The sequence below is a fragment of the Ischnura elegans genome, chromosome 7 (genome assembly GCF_921293095.1).
Source record: "Ischnura elegans chromosome 7, ioIscEleg1.1, whole genome shotgun sequence".
NCBI lineage: Eukaryota > Metazoa > Arthropoda > Insecta > Odonata > Coenagrionidae > Ischnura > Ischnura elegans.
The window spans coordinates 4,218,857-4,239,610 of record NC_060252.1 but is presented as its reverse complement, the minus strand read 5'-3'; the positions used below and the strand labels follow the sequence as shown (position 1 = coordinate 4,239,610).

The 20,754-nt window shown below is 39.1% G+C and overlaps 1 protein-coding gene across 2 annotated transcripts in view; it reads right to left on the bottom strand.

The window, feature by feature from the left end:
* The window catches only part of LOC124162528 (arylsulfatase B-like), a 73,093-nt gene extending 56,201 nt beyond the window's left edge, over positions 1–16,892 (bottom strand). For both annotated transcript variants that reach the window (XM_046539097.1, XM_046539098.1), the window contains exon 1: positions 16,783–16,892. The gene's annotated coding sequence lies outside the window, so the exon portion shown is untranslated. The remainder of the gene's footprint in view (positions 1–16,782) is intronic.
* Positions 16,893–20,754: the final 3,862 nt, after the last annotated feature.

The window sequence follows — 20,754 nt, the reverse complement described above, 5'->3', positions numbered from 1 at the left end:
ATATAGACTATCATTTATTATTTGAATTGACCTTAATGTATTTATGAATTTTGTGACTATTGAAAATCTTTCATCTCTTGAAAATCATTTGATATATGTACGTGACTATATATCATCAAAAATCTATTGTGAGTGTGTAAGGCAACTGATTTTTTCTGCCCCTTGCCAAGATTTGCCACATGTCAAATTTTAATATGCTCGCGATACAGTGATGGCTACAGTATAAATTATGTTCTCTAAGAAATTTTGAGGGACTACGATGTTTGCGTACACATACGTCTTCATTTATGTTTAGCCTCTAACAAGTGTCCTTAGCAAAATATGCGTTACACGTGCTCATACGTTGCCTCCAGTATTACATTAATTAGATGTATTTAAAATATCTTGGGTAATTTTATGTGATAGACATCGGAAAATTAGTGAAACCTCCAGCTCTAATGTTTATAGCATTCTAATCATTATTCAAAATTTATACCATGGAATTTGGACTACCACTTATTAAATTTGTACTTACATTTTGCAGAATTTTCATCTTCCTGATATCTATTCCCGATATTTGGCTGTTGAACTGTGTATATGTCGAAACAGGGGTTGGAATGACCGGGTTTTTGGGAAGTTGTTAAATATTATGTTACTCACTTCTCCCTGAAGTTATAGGAGGTAAATATTCCACTTAAGAAAGAAAAGGACTCTTTTGAATTACATTAACTAGAGGTGACATAAAATAGGGAGTCTAAAAATGCAAACAAAAATAACAGGCTACCTGAGAACAGAATGGGCACAACTTTTGCCTATTCAACCACACTTTCAAAGAAAACGATAAGGAACACACACAACTTCAAACCATTTGATTGTACAAGAAGCACTGAAAAACTTCATCTTCGACACATGAATCCAAAGTACGCACAGTTAATTCCTTGAAAATCGAGTGTGAACTCATTTCACTCCGTTCTTCTCGAGAATCTTGCCGTTACTAGAAGGAGGATTCAAGAGAGATATTCCACTAATGCCATGGTCCACTAAGACTGATTCAGCTGAGGGACGAAATTGAGGTCAAAAAAATGCATTTAAGTAAACAAGAGACGTCACGGTCCATCTCCTTGAGAGCCTAATATTAATGTGTGGTAAACTCACGAGACACTAATGGGTCTCATAGGTCCCATGCGGATATAAATGACCACGCCTGGAGCAATCACGTCTTAAGTAGTCACGCCTTCGTCATAGTTGCCATGATGAAAAAGAAAATAAATTCCGGATATTAAAAGTAGAAAACATTTAGCCACAGATGGAAGCAGTTAGAATACCCGCTCTCATATGAGCTCTTCGAAGCCACTTAAATCATGCCCAAGTGGAAATGTAAGATAAAAGTCCCTTTGCCGTTAGGGGGAGTGCGTCACAGGAGAATAATGTAGATTTTTTTAAGTTGATGAACATGAAATTAGTAAAAGGACGGCTAGAAGGTGAGGGGCACTTATACTTCTATGTCTCGCCACTAAACACCTCATTATTAGGAAATATCTTTTTAGCCCTCCTTTCTCATTGTACAAATAGAAAAAATACAAAAACTCCAAGGTCTTTAACATCCTTGTGGAAGGCATAAATTGTATGCATAGGTATGGAAATGCCTATGCATACAATTTGCTGCTGATGCAGAGGTTGGCAAGCAGAGAATTCTTTTTTCTCTCTTTGGAATTCTTGAAGATAATTTGGGGTTAAATGACTTATTGGGCTTTGTTACTACAGTTTAAAGCCAATTATTTCTGTCATTGATGTAAAAGTCAAAAGCAAGTCACACATATTTGCAGGAGAGGAAGGAAAGTGTACGGAATATTGATAGCTATGATAATGAAGATGTCTTGGCAGGATTGATAAATCTGGCATTGTAGAATGTTTTGTTTGGAAAAATGCGGAAATTTTTCTTGAGTACTTTTGGCATATGTATGTTTTTTTTAAATTTCTTTATAAAAAGTTTCTTCCATTTTTTAATAAAGGCGTATATTAAAATATCATTGTTATCTTTTATTATATAACCTACATACAATATTTAACTGGTGTCACTAGTAATAATAATTATAATATCCGCTAAAATATTACCCATTCATTAAACGCTACGGCAACAATTTAGCAAAGCTGCGGCATCCAATATAGATGGGTATAAGACGCAACGACGCTGGCTGTGGTATCCAACGATTTGGTTGTCACAGCCATCTCTTACCCAGCCATTTAAAATGGCTGCCTCATCCAACTAATTGGATGGCGCCCCAGCATCCATTTAAATTGGGTGTGGGATCCAACTCTTGGATACCACAGCCAATTTTTTCTTTCAGTGTGAGTATGCAATATCCAATCCAGTGAGGTAACTATGGGACGGAGAGGAAGAAAGGGGATGAGAACTACCCCAGAATCCTAAAAATAAAAAACAAACATTCTTATCACTGGCTTGATGTACAGTATACCGGCCCTTATTTTTTAGAATTGCGAAAAGTTATGTTTTCCTAGTCTCAAAATGATCCAAATTAGGTTTATATTCACGTGTTAAAATTTCGTTACTTTAAAATAACGGCAACCCGTGCCCCAAGGGCCCTAAATACTGAGGAGCCTCAATTGAGTTTTTTGGAGCAGAAAAAGTGCTATTTATTAGTAAAACGTAAAAGTAAAGCTCTGTAGGGCTGATTTTCTGTTTGTTTAGACCTATCTCTAAACGTTTATGAGATATCGTCCGTCGTAATGCAATCCACCCCCCAGGGCGCCACGCCGCGCCGCACAGTGGTCCGGATCGCGAAAAAGTTGGACAAAAATCAGATTTTCGTTGGATGTCTTTAAAAATTGCTCCCTACATGTTTTTTGGCGAGCTATTTTCATTTATGCAGTTATTTTTACGAAAAAACTATTATTTCATGCGATATCGTGGAACTTTAACTTATTAACTGGCTAATTGTAACGCTGACTGCATAGATAAACGGTAATCATGATAAAATATGAAAATAAATGATTATTAGTTGTATAGAATGAGTTAGTGATCTTTCAAATTAGTCAATAAACAAAAAAACGGCTAAAAGTAGGGTTTTTGGGTACATTGACTTACGTTAAAGAGGTGCGATTTCCAGATTTCATGAGATTCTTCTGTATGGACTAAAAAGTAATTACTAAATAAGTGTCAAAATAGTATTTAAGTGACTCTTTTATTCTCATAAAAGCATGGTTAATTCCTCATAAATTTACAATTATGTATTATAATTGTTCAGCATCAGATTCTTCTGAATCCCACCCATCCTCCTCTTCTCATTCACTCGAAGAATTTTGAGACTCTTACAAGACCAAGAGATCACGAACCTCCTGCGGAAATTCTTTAAGGCCCCGGCATTTGTTTAGCTCAGTTCCTAATTGCTATTAAAAGGATCCGATATTAGGATCAGTCTCTGGAAAATATCCTCATTAGTGTGAAGTGTATCCATACAGAACTTTTTAAATTTTACTGAATCAATCAAAAATCCGCAAGACAAAGACCTTATAATTGTTGAGAATTGAAAGATTAACTCTTTCTCTACTCCTGAAAATTAATTAACTATGTTATTTCATGTGAAAAGTACTGCATAGAGCAATAATAAAAAGATGTGCAACAAAGAGCAACAATAAAAAGAAAGCATTCAAAAATATTGACCCTCGCCAGTAACTTCAGCCGATAGGCGAGAAGAAGCGCCTAGCTAAGTTTCCATCACTGGATGTACCATATTTTGGCTCCGGCACATCAACTAAAAGGCCCATTCTCTTTTTAAATTCGTAGGTACCTATTAAAAAATAAGACTACTAGAACAATATCCCAGGGGACCCCATATCACAATTAGAATACAAGGAAAATACGAACCTGAGGTGCTTTGAAGGTTGCGAAATACAACATCAGGGAAATCAACAATTTTGTCCAGCCAAGTGCAATTCCTCTACAAAAAAGATGAGTTTGATCGCGAACTAGCTCGCCATCTTCTCTCGTTAGAATAAAAAAAAATCTTTAAAAAATTATTAAGCTCTAGTTTTGCCTCCTCGTCTCCGTGTAATCTGAAACAACTCTCTTAGATATCTCGCTATAGACTCTCTTTTTTCTACAGCATTTTTTCGTGCAATATACGCCGCGTAAATGCCCATGACATTGTTGACAGTCAACAATAAAAAACACAGGTTTGCGAAAAGCTACACAACAGTCTTCTTTCTAAAAAGTTTAAATATCAAATAGAAGGGAAAATCTGAAAAATTAGTGCGGTGCCTCGTCTCAGACCAATTTAAAAAAAACGGAAATAAATGAAACATAGTATACCTGCTCCATAATCCTTATTTATGTGGTTGTCAGGAACTAATAAATCACTTAATCACAATTTTTTTAGTTATCACAACACTATAACTTCTTTGCGAGATCACTGTAAATCACAAAAACTGTAGCCAAAATAGGACCTCGCAATTAGTGATGGGTAGGTGTTCACATCGACAGAAAAGTTTAAACTGAAGGGTACCAAAATGTTTCGACCGAAATTTGGATGGGGTTATAAAGAGGAGTAATCTTTACCAATGGAAATGTGGGTATTCCCCTGGATAACTTGTTGGGGTAGGGTTGGACCCCGTAAAGAAAATGTGAAACATTTGGATTTTGAGCGAAAATACATACTAGCGGCGGACCTGTAATAAAATCCGTCCAAAAGGAAGCGGGTGGAGGGTAAAGCCCTCACCTATTAACACGTGCAGCTTCACTTGCAAGCCAGACCGCCCCTAGAAAAGCAATAAACTCAAGTTGGGTGGTGCACCAAGTGGCAAAATAGCAAAATGACAAAAGATGGCAAAATGTCCCGACTAAAGACCCCTTCCCACTTCCCTGAGGTCCGACACGTGTTCGGGTAACGGGTCTCTTGCCCGTTCGGATTGAAAGAAAGGGAAGGCGGTTGTGGGTTTTCCCGGTAGCAGTGCATGTAGCCTGTCGTATTTACTTCAATGTATTACCAAATCGCGATTGAAGTCGTTCTGAGAAGCGATCGACGAAAATATTTTATCTCCTCTCCCAGCGTCCCAACTGCGCTTAATCTAATTAAAATTGCTGCGAAATTATTCTATTGGTCCACACACAGATAAAGTTTGGATGATTACAAAGTATAAAATAGGTTTTAAAATGCTAAAATTCTTATTTTTGTAATTCTGGCCCATTAAACATTGGGAGTCACATTTTACCATGTGCCTACACTGCGCTGATGCTAGCGTGCCGACGCTCACGTCTACCGCGGCTGGGAACATAAATCGTTGTTATTCGCTGACTCGCACAGATTTGCAGCTGATTTCTTTACTAATATCTTTATAATACTGTACTTTATTGTCACCAATAGCCGAGTTCGCGCAAATCGACGTCACTTTTTTTATAACTCAACAAATATGCGAATTTTTCCGAAAAAAATTACTCCCCTTCAAATAATTCTACAGCAATCATCAACATCTCTATAAGGTTGAAATATATATTTTATGACAGAGAAATGTCTATATTACTATAGTGCAAAGTTATTTTACGAATATAATTGGCGGCGTAAAGCCAAAAATAAATCTAAAATGCGTAATTTTCGAAAAAACGGAAAAATCAAGTTTCCATTAGAAATAGTGTTACTTTGACGCAATATATCTAAGCAAGCATTTTTTTTTATAAAAAAGTAAGCATGAAAGGTGATACCCCAGACATATTACTACATAACTTCTATAGTCTAAATGAGTTTCAAGAAAGTCGAAAAAATGATTTTTGTCCACCTTTTTCCGGATCCGGACCACTGTGCGCCGCACCTCGGCGCCGCTGAGGTAGGGCCCGCAACACCTACTAGAGACACCCCCTCCACCCCTTCCCCTCCCTCGACAAAGTCTTTGCTCCCACTGGCAAGATATGGCCTCTGAAGAAATGTGCTTACGTTTGAAAGAATTGAATTGTCATGACAATATTTCCATTCCAATTGATCAATTTATTTTCACGCTGTACATGAATTTCAGTAGATATCAACCAAAATAAAATACATTTTCTGAGTACTTCTAATCTTTCACTGACACCCCATATTTGGCAATTAAAGCGTCTTTGCGCACGTTAAGGGTTGTGCTACGATGAAAATTCACACTTAGTAACACATTTTGAAAGCTCTCTTCCTTCTACGTGATTGACTTAAGACCTTGAATTTGTTCCCCCTCTCTCTGCACAGTCATTTACCTCTTGAGGACCCCGAACAATTTGCAAATCGTTCTTGGATGTTCATCCCATCCTCGCATGTGCGAATCAAAGAATGGATTGCATATTTACAATGTATTAAATAGCTTTCTCCAATTAGTAGTGACAAAATTTGATATAGATACAATAGTCATGTCTTTATGCTTATAGAATGCCTTCTTCGGTGGATCATATTTTCCCACACATGTCCTCATACGGCGCGCCGTATCACGTTTTCCTTTTCATACATAGAAAAGGATCCGTCAAAGAATGACAGGCCTACAACTCCTCACTCAGGTACCACAAGTGGCTTGGAAACCTCTTTTGTACTGCTTTCTCTATGTCCAGGTTAATACTTTCGTAATTAACAAATCTTTTAAGGAACTGCGCGTCACTGTTGGGAGCAGATGCACCACAAGGAGCGGAGAACCACATCTTTTACAATCTTATTGAATATATTGAAATCTATTCCACTATGTAATAACTGCATTTCGCGCTCCTCTTTGATTGCGTAAGAATTTTACTTCTTCAGCCCAAGCACATTTGTCCGAGAGATTAACTGCACTTTCCTCCACGTGCGTCAATAACTCAATGGCACCACTCCTTGCAATGTCAAACAAATCATCAAGTTTTGTTACGAAAGATTCTCTTCCCTTCATATCCATTGTATTTCGCGCTCTCTTTTTATTTCGTCGCACGTTCATCCATTCTTTGCGTAATTTTTCTAACTTTTCAATCGCCTTATTTTCCGTAATAACAGGAATTATCGTTTTGTACCATGGATGAAACGCATTTCTTACGTTTTTTCTCGCACTAAGTCTCATGCATCTCGAACACATTTGGTGATAGAGAAAACACACAGTACTATTGTCACTGTAGGTAACTTTCAGCCAAGTTTTTCTTCACTTTCTTTTACAACCAGTTTAATGCCTGGATTTAGTCTTTATTCATGCCTTTCCTTGTTGGCCTATTCTTAAAATGAACGTCACGTGTATTCACGATAAACTAGTTATTTCACCATTTTTCTCCTTACATCCTAAAAAACTTAGCTCTTCGTATCCTTTGCACCCTATACACTAGAACTATCTCTCCACTGTCTGTGAACTGACTGCCTCGTCTCTTCTTTTTTGAATATTTTTATCTAGTGTTGGAGCCTTGCAATTGCACTCCACTTCCATGGAAGCCCTGCTCATTCCTTTATAATTCACTGACACAATTGTGTCACATGCTTTTAATATTCTGTACATAAAGAGCATCTTGGAACTTGCTGGAATGGTTCGCAGCCGTATGGTGGCAACAAATTAAGGTTTAAGGGGTCGGTATCCAGTGCATAGGATGGCACTGAAGGGTTAAAATTGACATTGTAGGCTTAAACAACATTAACCATGATACAAGAGGAACAACCTGTTCAATTATTTACCACTAGCATGTAAATATTGTCATCAGAAGCAAAGTCTTTGTCGAGGGAGGAGAGGGGGTGGAGGGGGTGTCTCTAGTAAGTGTTGCGGGCCCTACCTCAGCGGCGCCGAGGTGCGGCGTGGCGCCCTGGGGGGTGGATTGCATTACGACGGACGATATCTCATAAACGCTTAGAGATAGGTCTAAACAAACAGAAAATCAGCCCTACAGAGCTTTACTTTTACGTTTTACTAATAAATAGCACTTTTTCTGCTCCAAAAAACTCAATTGAGGGTCCTTAGTACTTAGGGCCCTTGGGGCACGGGTTGCCGTTATTATAAAGTAACGAAATTTTAACACGTGAATATAAACCTAATTTGGATCATTTTGAGACTAGGAAAACATAACTTTTCGCAATTCTGAAAAATAAGGACCGGCCTAATGTACAGTCAGGTTCAAAAGTATTGCAACAAATGGAGTTTCGCTATTATCTATAGTATCAGTCGGAGGGAAATTTGAGCAACATTCCCACCTCCCTCTCTATTTCTATTGCTACATAATTGAATAGAAATGTTGACGGGACATGTGCAACATTTAATACCACATGAATTGTGCACCCCATGATGGATGATAAATCCACCTCCAGTACTCCAATATATTTTCAATTTCAGCCCATACTAATATGCAAAATGAAACCATTAATGTAGTCACATGACCATGAACTTATATTAAATCCAGAGAGGGTGAGCTAGGGAAGGAAAGTCCTCCAGAGTTGGGGACGATCAATCATCTTTTCTGCGAGCGGTCACTCATTTGAATGCGAGCCATCTGTACCAAGAGGCTCTCGAGAAGCGCCTTATAGGTGAATTTTGCTTTAACTTCTTCCACCAAGAGAATTATTAATCGCTATGGTTATAGCTTATAGCTTTCCGGTTATGTTGTTTTCCTACTACGCAGAGCGTTGAAATTTCAACTTATAAACTCAATCTTCTTCTTCTTCTTCTATCTATATATATCTATATATATCTAAAAAGAAAGTCGAAAATCGTGTTAGTTAGAACACTTATAACTCGAGAACGGCTACACCGATTTTAGTGACATTAGGCTCTTTGGATTCGTCTCAGCCCCGGATAACATATTGGACATTAAAAAATAGGAAAAGTTTACAAAAAAAATTCAACTTTATCTTAGAGATATGGTTTTAGGAGTTGATTGTTAAGACGGTCAAAAAAAATAAGATTTTTTTCGCTTTTACTAATGTATTGGCTGATCTTTTTAACAATATTTAAAAAAATTTAAATGTTCAAACATGTTAAAAATGTTAAAGTAATATTAAAATAGTATTAAAATAATTGAATTAGAGGTAAGCTCAGCTCGAATTTAGTTGTCAACAAACACATAACTACCGTGTGTGTAAACAAATCTCCAAGCAATTGTTGATTATCAGTAATGTCCGTGTACTCTGCATGAATTCAAATCTTTTAACTTTGTAATAAACGAAGAGGAAGTCACCAACTATCTATCTGAATATTTAAAGGGGTGAACCGGAGTTTAAGCCCCTTGGCGTATTGGCGGCGGTTTCTAGAACTATTTTTTGGTTTGGGTTGGGTTGGGTTGGTTTGGGTTGATTTGGGTTGGGTCGGTTTTTGCTTTAATAACAAATAAAATTTGACAAAATTTATGATTTGTTGATAAAATTTTTGTAACCATAGCGCGCGGGAAAAATGTTTCTAGAAACCGCCGCCAATACGCCAATTGGCGAATAAGGGGCTTAAACTCCGGTCGCGCCATTTAAAGTCCTTGGACGCACCTCGCTTGGACGCGTCGGAACAAAAATGCGTGAGGGAAAATAACTCAAAGGAAGCTTCCTCGTGAAAAAATGGGAAAAAATCAGACGTCGCATGTGCTCAAAATACTTCCTCGCGTAGAAACAAAATTTTCAGTGAAAATAATGAAATTAATTTCGAGTAGAGAGAATTTATAAAAACAAAAGCACAGTATCACATATTTACATCGCATTCTAAACGAAAAAAAAATCACCTGAAAATGTTTACACTTTTTCCTGTAAAATTGAGTTTAATATAAACGAATTGAGGTATATTTTGTTTACATATGGATCCTAATTTTTAGCAAGAAAAGATTACATTTGCCGCGTAGCGTATCTAAAGCGGGATAGCGCAGCGACTGGAGCGACCGGCGGCATTCGATGGAATTGGGGGAGTGGAGAATCCTGCATAAAAATATTTATGGCCCCTCAGCTGTCGGTCACCTCCTCCAAATACTATAGCATTTCCAAATCTGCAGCTCGCGACACATAATTCACAGTGTCCGGCGATCGCGACACATTCTTGGGGTCCTTCCGATTGCTCATTCGCTTCGAGTTTTCACTTTCTTCTTCGTGAAGAGTGGCAAGTGCAGGTTGCGGTACACGTAATCGTGTGTCCCTTCGGAAATAGATGGATTCGTGCAACATGAGAAAGCCTCCGAGCAAAGAGGAAAAACATCGGCGGAGTAGTGAAAGTCCTCACTCAGTCTATATTGGTACTTCTTTCACCCACAAACTCAAAGTTTCCGCTGAATTGGAATTTCCCTCCATATTCTTAGGCCGTTCCCTACTCAAAGGACTCCAAATGCTATTGAATCAGGTTACGTGTTTTGCAAGAAAATGAATATATTTATATGGGTGAAAAATTGTGGTACCTATATTATCGTCTATGATGGAAATGAAATTGGAGCAGAAAATTATTACATTAATTGATTTTTTTCCAGCAAGTAGAATACGATTCTCAATTTCTTAACGAATGTGATTAATCTTTGACCCCACATAAGTAATGGCAGACCATTTCAATTCCTCAAGGTCAACCTTAAACTACACCGCTCCAGTTTTACTGTACAAAACTTCGAGATAAAAACGTTTACTTTCCGTTCGAAAATAACTTGCAATGTATCGGCCATCCGCCGTATTTACCAAAATACTACGGTAACATTTAAGTGTTCATCCCGTTTTTTGTGTAATAAATATAAATCATGGAATGAAAATTAACATGGGTTTCATAAAAGTAAGCTTCAGTCGATTCACCAACATAGGTGAAATTAGAAAAAAATTAATAAAATTTTATCAGCGTGTGTTTAGGCAGTTTGCTATTCTCTGAACTGTGTTACATGGCATGCAGTACGCGTTACATTTTTTGATGAGCGTCGAACGGTTGTGAAGCTTATTTTTCGCAACGTTTTTTAAAATTTTTCTATTCTATTTCATGTTTAGCATTTTTACTAGAAAGCTGTTTTTACTTTCTTAAAGCACAGCTTTCGATTACAGCCATCGATCTCTATGCTTACTGTTTGTTCTGCGCTTCAAATTACATTGAAATGCGATAAACATTTACGCTACCGTATTTTGGGCAAATTTTATTTTGTCTGGAAACATGCAGATTCGACCAGTCAGAAATAGCGACAAGCGGTATCCTTAAAGCGCTATTAAATTTAAATTTAGATTTCGCATTTGAAAAGGGGCCAGAACTCCAAGACGATGCAGCATGCAAACGTTTTCTTAGAATAGAGTTTTAATTGAAATACAGCTTTGGTGATAAAGGGTTTTCTGACTAGCTACATATTATCTCATCTTTGTGACGATATGATAACCTGAATAAACTTTTCTCGAGTTTCCATGCGGTTAAGAAAATCTAATAGTGCCGTTCGATCATGCGATCGTGATATGAACGATATCCAATTGCTTTGACACGCACCAAGCGGTAGTAAAAAAAAGACTCATTATCAAAATCTATTAAACCTCATTATCAAAACACCGTCTCATTAACTATAAAAATATAAATAATAAATTTCCCATTAACACACCCGTATCTAAGAAATATCATCGTACTACAAACGTTTAAATTCACCAAAGAGAAAGAGCTCTTAGGCAATGCGGACAGCTTACCTATCCAATGTAGTGCATTGGGACAATAACCACCCTCAATCCCAAATATCGCAACTAGATGTACCGAAGAAAAAACTTGTGTAAGAGAGAAAATGCTGATGTTAGCTGGGGTCAGAATGATTTTCATTGCCGGGTAATGGTATTCGGTTATGTGAAAAAGTCTGCGGCCCAATGGTTTTACCATCATAAGTTGCCATTTGAGTAGCAAACGTGCGATCAATAGGACATCCGCCCTTATCACCTTCAAAGAACGAGACTCATCAGTGAAATTCGCATCTGTCGAAGCTCCATACACCTTGGATGAGAGGTTGTTTCCTGCATTGGCACTGCCATTCTCCTCGGACAAGACGAAACCACCCCGGAAGTGTACGACCATACATACGTCTTCAATAGTGAAAAATATACATTACGTAACCACTGATTTAATTACTTTTCATCGGTAAAATTTGCAATTTTTATTGTTTATTACGATGCAAAGGAGACGAACCGTCGCAAAGGAAATTTACACTATATCTATCCTGCGTAATTGATAATTAACAATCAATCTCAGGGAATTAGGGAAGTGCACGTCGATACAATTAGCAATGCAAGATTAAATTCACTCGCATTAGTACATCACAAAGTAATAACGTCCCTATGAAGCCGACGGTGATATTCAAAGTTATTAGTCAATGATATAAAATAAAACGGCCAAGTGTGTAAGAAACATCTTCACTCATTAAAGTAAGGCAAAATATTTAACTGGCATTATCACATTATGGCAATGTAAGCTGCTATATTTGCTTCACAAAGTGCGTCACTCCACCTCGTCCAACTGGCATCAAAAGTTTACTCTGATTGCGGCCCCGCGCCATCTTGTGATGCTCGGACAATACACCGCTCGATGTCAACGGGATAGCTGACTGGATTGTATGCCTACTCCTTCCGCTTTGAGTCAACTTTCGCGGGGACATATCTTGAAAGGGTTTTCGTTTTGAATGCAGTAGGTATTTGTCGTGTCGCGCTAGAGCAAACACCCTCGTGAGCAGGTAGCAGGTACTATGGCCCGCCGAGGAAGACCCATCGAGAGCGTCGTCCACATTCGAGGAACTAACTGGCCACGACCTCGCTAATGCACACAACGGCGGCGCTCGTCACCGATGGTAAAAACTGGTAAATCGGTCGCCGGAGGTCGGTAGCCCTTGAACGCGCCTTGGCTGCCGTATTATATCAGTAGTTCTTCGTAACCCTGCCGCCAAAGCAAGGTCAGCGCGGCTGGCATGACCGAAACCGGAAAAAAGAAGTGAGCAAAGAAGGGAACTAAGATCACGTGACCTCTTCTCGGGGTCTCCACCGCTTGCCATCGGGGTGGATGAGATCGGGGGCCGGCCACGTTCACTCGAACAATTTCACTCTGATGGCTATGGACGAGTCGTCCGTGGAAACGTTAGTGATATACCGTGAACGGATCTAACCGGAGAAGATCCCGAAAAGAGGTCACGCAAAGAATTTACCGGAAAAGAATCACGTTACACTTGACGATAACATTACTTGAGTCATCGAGAGCGAAGACGCTCTTGCTAAGACTTCCGCAATTAGTAAAAGATGCTTCGTGGTTTCTGGGTCTCCACCGCGTTGCTTCATGTCTGTTAAATGACGATGGCAATTAACAGTTAAGTTACTGGCAGTGTAACGGATTTGTTTTCAGTCGTTTCCGAACTTGGGTTCACGAGTGTGGCACCTGCATACCGCCCTCGGCACTGTGATCGCGCACTGCACGCTTAGAGAGGTCGTGTGCGTCGCCAATAACCAACCAATGTTGAGTCACTTTCAATAATTTAAGGGCAAGATTTTTGGCGCCAATTGTGCTTCACAACAAAATTTAGTTTCCCTTACTCCATTTGCAGTTACCCCGCAAATATTTCGTTTGTGCGTGAATGCAAGTGAGCTCAAAGGGAGAAGATATTTGATTACCATAAATGCATCATTCTTTGTTTATTTCGTTGAATGTAATGGTTTCTTCCATGTGCATTAACTGCGTACATGCCTCGGTTTTCAATGTCGGTTTATATTTTACGTATTGTAAGCCTTGCATACAAAAGAACTGCGGCAGTCTAGTAGGCCGCGTGTGTTGCTGAGAAGGTTATGGAAGACAGTTCGGGTCCCCGTTGAGGGATGTTTTATTCAAAGTATTTTTTCAGCTCGTTCAAATTTCATTAAATTAGCGTCGAAGACCCCTACCGTTTTATGTGGTCCAAATTCTAAACCTAGGTGATTAAATAAAGATTTGATTAGATGAATAAGATTTGTTACTGCCCAAAAAGTTCAGAGGGAAATCTTTAGATGCTTTGCTTTTCAGTAGCAGAAATGACCGTCATCATCTACAGGCATTTGTTTTTTTCCAAACGAGTCTTTCTCTCAGATCCATGTATCTGGTGATTTGGCTATTATGGCGATTCATTTTTAACAGTTTGAGAGTGTTTCAATGACCAAACAATTAAAATTGTTTATAATAGTCTCCCGCTTTCTATTTAGATGGATATATTTCGTGAGAGAAAAAGGATTAACAAGATCGCGAACCGGTAATATTTTCAATAGTTTTGTTACGGCGTCCTATGCAAGGAACGTCAGTAATTCGCAGTTAAATTTCATTAAGGAGCAATTCATTACCTTTCGATATGTTTGTTATTTTACGCGAAGAGAACGAAGATAATCGATTATTGTTTAATCGACATTTTTTCCACGATTAAGCAATTAGACCAGTATTTCGCTTCCAACTAAATAGTATCCACTTTTCTATTGTGCAGGGTGCATTAACGTGTATTGATAACTTATTTTTGACCCGTGAAATATTTTCATATGTGATTCGCAAATGATTTTCCTATATGGTTTTATTTATAAAGATAGGATCCCAATATTTATAGAGTTTCACTCATAATTTAGCCTGAAGACGTCTCATTTGTGGGGTGTGAGGATATTTTGATCACCGATATTAGTTGACTTACCAGTATGCGTGTCATCGCATGACGCCAACGCTGAGTGTAACGCCAGGCATACAGCATTGGTGTCTATAATCTTATTTTGATAACTTGAAAATATTCCACTAATCCCAATATTATCGTATCAAGCCAATATTTCCAACGAAAAACAAGCACTACATAAACCAAAATGCGCCTTACTTTCCGATACTTCTACACATTGAGCGAGCCAAATGTATGATACAGCTGAAGCAGAAATATTTTTAGAAATGTTTATGCCCGGAGAGCTATGGCAGACATGATATTTCACAAGGATCGAAAGTTTCCGTATTATTTGGCCTCGCGACGGTTGCAATGCCAACTCAGTCCGTAATGTTCGAGCGTGCCATTCACACTTCAAGGATAAAGCACTTGTGCTTAGAGCACCTTCATGTGAGATAAGATCCCATTCAGCGAAAAACATTTCGTAGGAAGAACTAAGCAAATATAGATGAAAATGATGGAATATACTTCTGTCATACCTAAATTAAGTATTGACAAATCGCGACTGCAAGATGGCTCTCCTCTGTAAACCGTAAGATACCCACATTCACTTATTTTAATCACTCGAGACTCTTGTTTACAGGATATTTCAATGGGTGAGACATATTTAGGAGCTATTAATATTTTTATTACTTTATGTAATTATTTTGCTCTTTATTGTCATGATGTGGTTCAAATAAAGAAATTCGAACTCTAGGAAAATCAAAGAATTAAGTATTTGGAAACATCCTTTTATATGAAGTACTGAGAGTAACAGTTAATATGCATAATGATTTTTTCCTCGTTTTTTTGATGGTGAGGCAAAGAATTAATGCTCTTCATACAGATTTGCCATCTTAATTATTGCCTGACTGAGAAACAGCCCTAACAGTTAACCGGTATATAAATTTTTATTCTTGACTTAATGCTACGTTCAAGTTCACATCTGACGGAAACTGTAATCAAGTATACAACTATGTGCCGGAATTATTTTTCCCAAAAACGAGAAGATAACGGTTGTCTAGATAGTCGGAATTCATCTCATTTGACGGTGAATCGGAAATGAATTACATATTATCATAATCAACAAATTCACACGTATTTGAGAGGAATAATTCCGAATGAATGACTTTGGGTCTAATTATGGTAAGAATTCTGCTGGTGAAAATATCTCATTATTTAATCATTCTTTAAATCGAAATAGATAATTATCAGTACTCAATCAAAAGATCCGATCACCGTGTAAGTGGTCTCATTCAGATCTTTTTTCAGGAGAACAGTTCTCATTGTGTCTCCTTTGTTGTGTCCCTCTCCCCTCACGTTTACATTCATTTCTAGTTCGAGAAAAACAAAACTTGGCATGCATTACGGCATCTTAACAATCCGATAAAGCGCGGGAAATTGTGAGCTTTGAAGGAACAACCTGCTCATATTCTAAATCCATAGATCGCTTTGCCTTCTCCGGCAGAATAACATTCTTAATGAAATTGAAATTGCACATGGCGATCTGATTGTGGCACATTTATCCCCCTATGAACTGCTTACATTTAGCTTGACTTCCTCATATTGGGATTAGGGTGTCAATCATTCAGGAATGTTATTAATAGGTGAATATGCAATTACTATTGAGATGCATTCAATGAAGGATTTTTATTTTTCCTTAAATAATTGTGGTTTTAATTATGTTTGGCCGAAACTGCCTCATTACCTATAAAAACGGAAATCTGGTCAACGTAAATATGCCTACGACAGTACGAAGCATACGATTTTTTTTCGTAAAAGATCCAATATGAAAACAAAAACTGTTTGATACACGGCTAATTTGTGATCTAAAGAGCTTATAAGATTCATGGTGCGCGTGAAAAATCCACTCTCTTGTGTGATGCGTAGGTACTGCTTACATTAGGAGCTACTTAAATTTCAGCGTGCGATCCATCTATTAAAGTGATAATACTTATTTAATAGAGACAAGAACCAAGAAAGTACGAAGCATATACTTACTGGAAGAGGGGCAATAATCAAATTCTGTGATATTTAAAATTCCTTCAAAATGCTTGAAGAAGAATTGTACTTGGTTACATAACAGCAAAAGATAAAACTAAGGTAGGCTCTCACGGCTGTTTTTGCTATGAAAATAAACGGACTTATCGCGATTTCTTTCAACATGCTCATGGGGCTGCACAAATACCCATGTACACTGCCGACACCATTGAAAAGGATCACTTGGATCCCTTGCTGAAAAATAAAGTGCCACTTACCGCTGAGTGTCACTTCTTCTCCGCCTGTGAGCCTTGGCCAACCGGAGGAAATCGTCTCCAAGCACTGAACGCACTAGCACTAGCACTGACCGCCCGTCCCCGCGAACACACTGCCCACCGCTCGCATCCAACGCACGGTGAAAATGCGACGAGTGGAGGGAGGGAGGGAGGGGGAAGGCGCAGTTGCGGGGAGACGCAGACGAGCGTTAAAGTCTCCGACGCGACGGCCGTTCAAATCCCTCGCTCGAGGGTGATCGCGGGCAAGGGCGGTTTTCGGCTTCGGACAATGGGATGACCACGTCACTGATCACATGACGACTCTGATAGGCCTGATTGATTAATTTCGTTGAGAGCGTAGGCTTCCGTGTTGCACATTTTTACTAGCCATTTGGTTTCCGTTGAGTAAAAAGCTCACGAAAACGGAGAAGCAAACAGGATTTTATGAAACTCGACTCATTAGAATTACAACGGCATTATTTACATTTACTCTGATGCCTCCGCACGTTGGCCAACTCCCATCAGCCGGTATGAGATATCCTTGGTTCTCTCTAATCGTTGGGCTGTTGATGCTCACGTTGTACCGCGATGAGTGCGGTCGCATCGTAGGCTCACAGCCGCACTGATCCACTATAAATGGCCGATGGCTGGAAAGGAATCTAAGGCAGACATAGAAGATGTTTAAGAGTATCTGATGTGTTTAAGTATGATATAAATTGCTATTAACAATGATATTTCCTATAATGAAGGAACAAATGTCAAATAATACCACGTTAAGTCTGCTGTGTGCTGCCGGCACCTGAGTGGCACTGGTGTGCACAAATGAGAGGGACCTTCGCCCTCTAGCGGACTTGACAGCCGGCGGCCGCTCACTTTATAAGTATACATTTAGTGGCTAGAAATGAGTCTTAGTATTAACACTCCAGGACATTTGTAGTCACTAATTTGTGGATTAGACGTATAAATATAAAACTGTCAGCGACGAGCACAGCCTGAAAGCCTTTTATGAGCGTGGTAAAATGAAATGGCATCAGCAGGAGAGAATGGGGGTGAGCTGGGACAGAGCTCACGTTCATGACATTTGCAAACCAATGCAATGACAATAATGGCCTTATGTACCGAAAACATAGTCATCTAAGGTTTTCTCAAATGGTTCTGTTAATTATTGAAAAATTAAAATTACGAAAGAGAGATTTTAGAAAATTTATAAAATAATCATCGGAAAATTGCAAAAACAGCCAGCTGAAATGGCCTCTTAGGCCTAGATAATGAAAATAATTGGAACGCGTTGAGTTTATATGGTGTAAAACTGTGTTTTTGATAAAAAAAATTTTTAAGTTCAACCAAGTGTTGTGTTTGTTAGGATTTCGATGCAAAAAAAAGTGACTCATGCACCTCGCAACTCAGGAGCGTCCATTTCCTCCGAAAAGCAATACGATCGATCAAAAAAGGAGCGCAAAATTTAGGCACTGTGCTATCGGAGTGAGTAAAAAGCCGTCGTGGATATCAGAGCACATCCACAAGGAAGATGAACCGTTGGAAGAATAGGTTAGAGGGTGATGAATTAGGCCCTGAAACTTCTTTTTCTTCTTCGTAGCGCTAGAGTGCAGTGTGGGCCTTCGCCTGCTGCACAATTTGTCCGCATGCAATCCTATTGGCAGTTTTCTCCCGCCAACCTCTCACTCCCATCTTGCCCAGGTCACACTGCACTTGGTCCATCCATCTGCTCTTGGGTCTCCTTCCTTTGAATAGCCTCCCTTGAACCATCCGTTTTGCTATCTCATCTCCTGACATTCTCTCAACATGTCCCATCCATCGGTATCCTCTGTGCCTTGATGAACTTTACCATGTTCTGTCCTTCGATCAGCTGTTCTATTTCCTCATTATATCTTACCCTCCAATCCCCCCGTTCGTACGCTGAGCCATATATTCTACGAAGGATATGCCTTTCGAAGGTTCTGAGTCTTTCTTCATCCGACGCTGTCATTGTCCAGTAGGGCGGATCGCAAAAATCGATTTTTTTCAAATCCATCTGGCCCAATGAAAAAAAGTTGTGGGACCGATCAAAAATAAGGCCTGAAAAATTTGAGACCTGTACGTGAACCCCTGACCCTCGCTCAAATGCAATTTAGGGGGGGAGGGTCAAAATTCGAAAAATACAATATTTTATGGTCATTCCCTATAGATTTTGCCGAGTTACTGCCCTTATAGGACAAATATTTCGTGCATTTTGACGTATCTGCCACCGTTTAGCCACAAAATGCCTAATTTGAGTCCGCGTCCGCGAAGAAAATATTCCAACCCCCACGCAGCGTCGCGGATACTAGAGCCGCAGACCGATCCCTTCCCCTCCACGCTCGCTTCTCCCCCTCCCACGCCTCTAATACAGCAAAATTCATCCCGCGCATGCTGCTAGGAGGTTGTTTATCTTTCATAATATAAATCAGAATATAGTAGACGGTAAAAAACGATGCGTAGTGAGACGACTTGTCCCTTCTTTGGCGCCTCGTCGGCGTTAAACAAATCGATGTTACCAACTTTTAGAGAAGTGATGAAATAATGTTTGACCTGCGCACGCAGGAAAGGAGACTACGGTCTATGAAGACGCCTCTCGAGTGGCTATGAAGGTGTGCGAACTATGGTGACGCGCTTCTCTTCCATTATGAATGTGACTAAATAGATTTAGCGGTACCACAGGAAGTACTAATACTTACGGAAAATCTAATACTACAAATAGGCCAAAAGTAGGGTTTTATTGAAGTATAAGACTCAAACAATTTTAAAGAAACATTTTAAATTATGCGATATTTTTGCGTGTAAGTGCATGGAGGAGCATAAGGTTCCCCCAATGAGAAGTATTTTGAGAGACAATCTGACGAAAAGAAAAATGATGGCTGCTGGATTGAACCCTAAAGAAACTCGACAACTTAGGAAAAAAGGGAATCGGAGGCGAGCGTTGATTCATCATCGTCAATTCTTGCACGGGAAAATAGTATCAAAAGTTTTCTTCATCAATTCATCCGAAGAAAATTAAAATGGCGAGAAATTAGCCGATTTGTATCTCTACTTTCCTCATGAAATAAACATTAAGGACTATAACCTCAAATTGGAACTTCTTCGGGGAAAATGCGTCTGCCAACTGTGATAGAGGTATATGCATGAACCAAGCAACAGCAATGATCGTTCCCGCAACTTAAGCTGACGCAAAAGTCATAACTTCGTAAGATATATCAAAGCTAGTGTACCGGAATTACTTACGTAGACAGAAAAAGATGCTAATTACTGTGAATAAGAAAAGAGAGGTGTCATCAAAGGGTCTCATTTTATTGGAATGAAAGACTATACTCTTGTCTGATGAAAAAAGGGAAGAGGACTTATCAATACAAGTTTATAGGGGAATGTGTGGTGTTAGTTGAAGAAACAGGGTCCCACTTTTGGAGGTTTGCCTCCCCCGTCGGAGGATTAGCAAAAGTTATAAAATCGGCGATTATCGATTCCTTTTCGAGTGCAAATTAGATACACAGAATTAAAAAGGATTTGATTATGATGGTACCAAGCGAATACCGCCCAAAAGGAGGCACCATCCCTTTGCTATAAGCATATTCCAACATCCCTTCCAGTGTGGGTAGACTCTTCTTGGGGTTCCCACCGGGTTAATTTTTCCATAATGGCCAACATTTCAAGCTCCGACTGGGGGCTCATCCTAAGAGATAAATTTTGTTGAACCCCAAAAAGAGTTTACCCACATCATTCGCCGGGAAAGCATCAAATCGTATTTCATCCCTTACAGTGGTCTATTTGCTAATTGCACTATGTTGACTTGGATTTGCGACATAAACGTTGGGAGGGTAATCTAGGGACCCAATATGCGTTTCCGCAAGGATGCGTTTGGCGACCAATCCGAGATATTTTTTAATTGCTGGATTTTAATATCGACGTAAAGTACTACCCGCTGATGATATATTACAGAGAGAC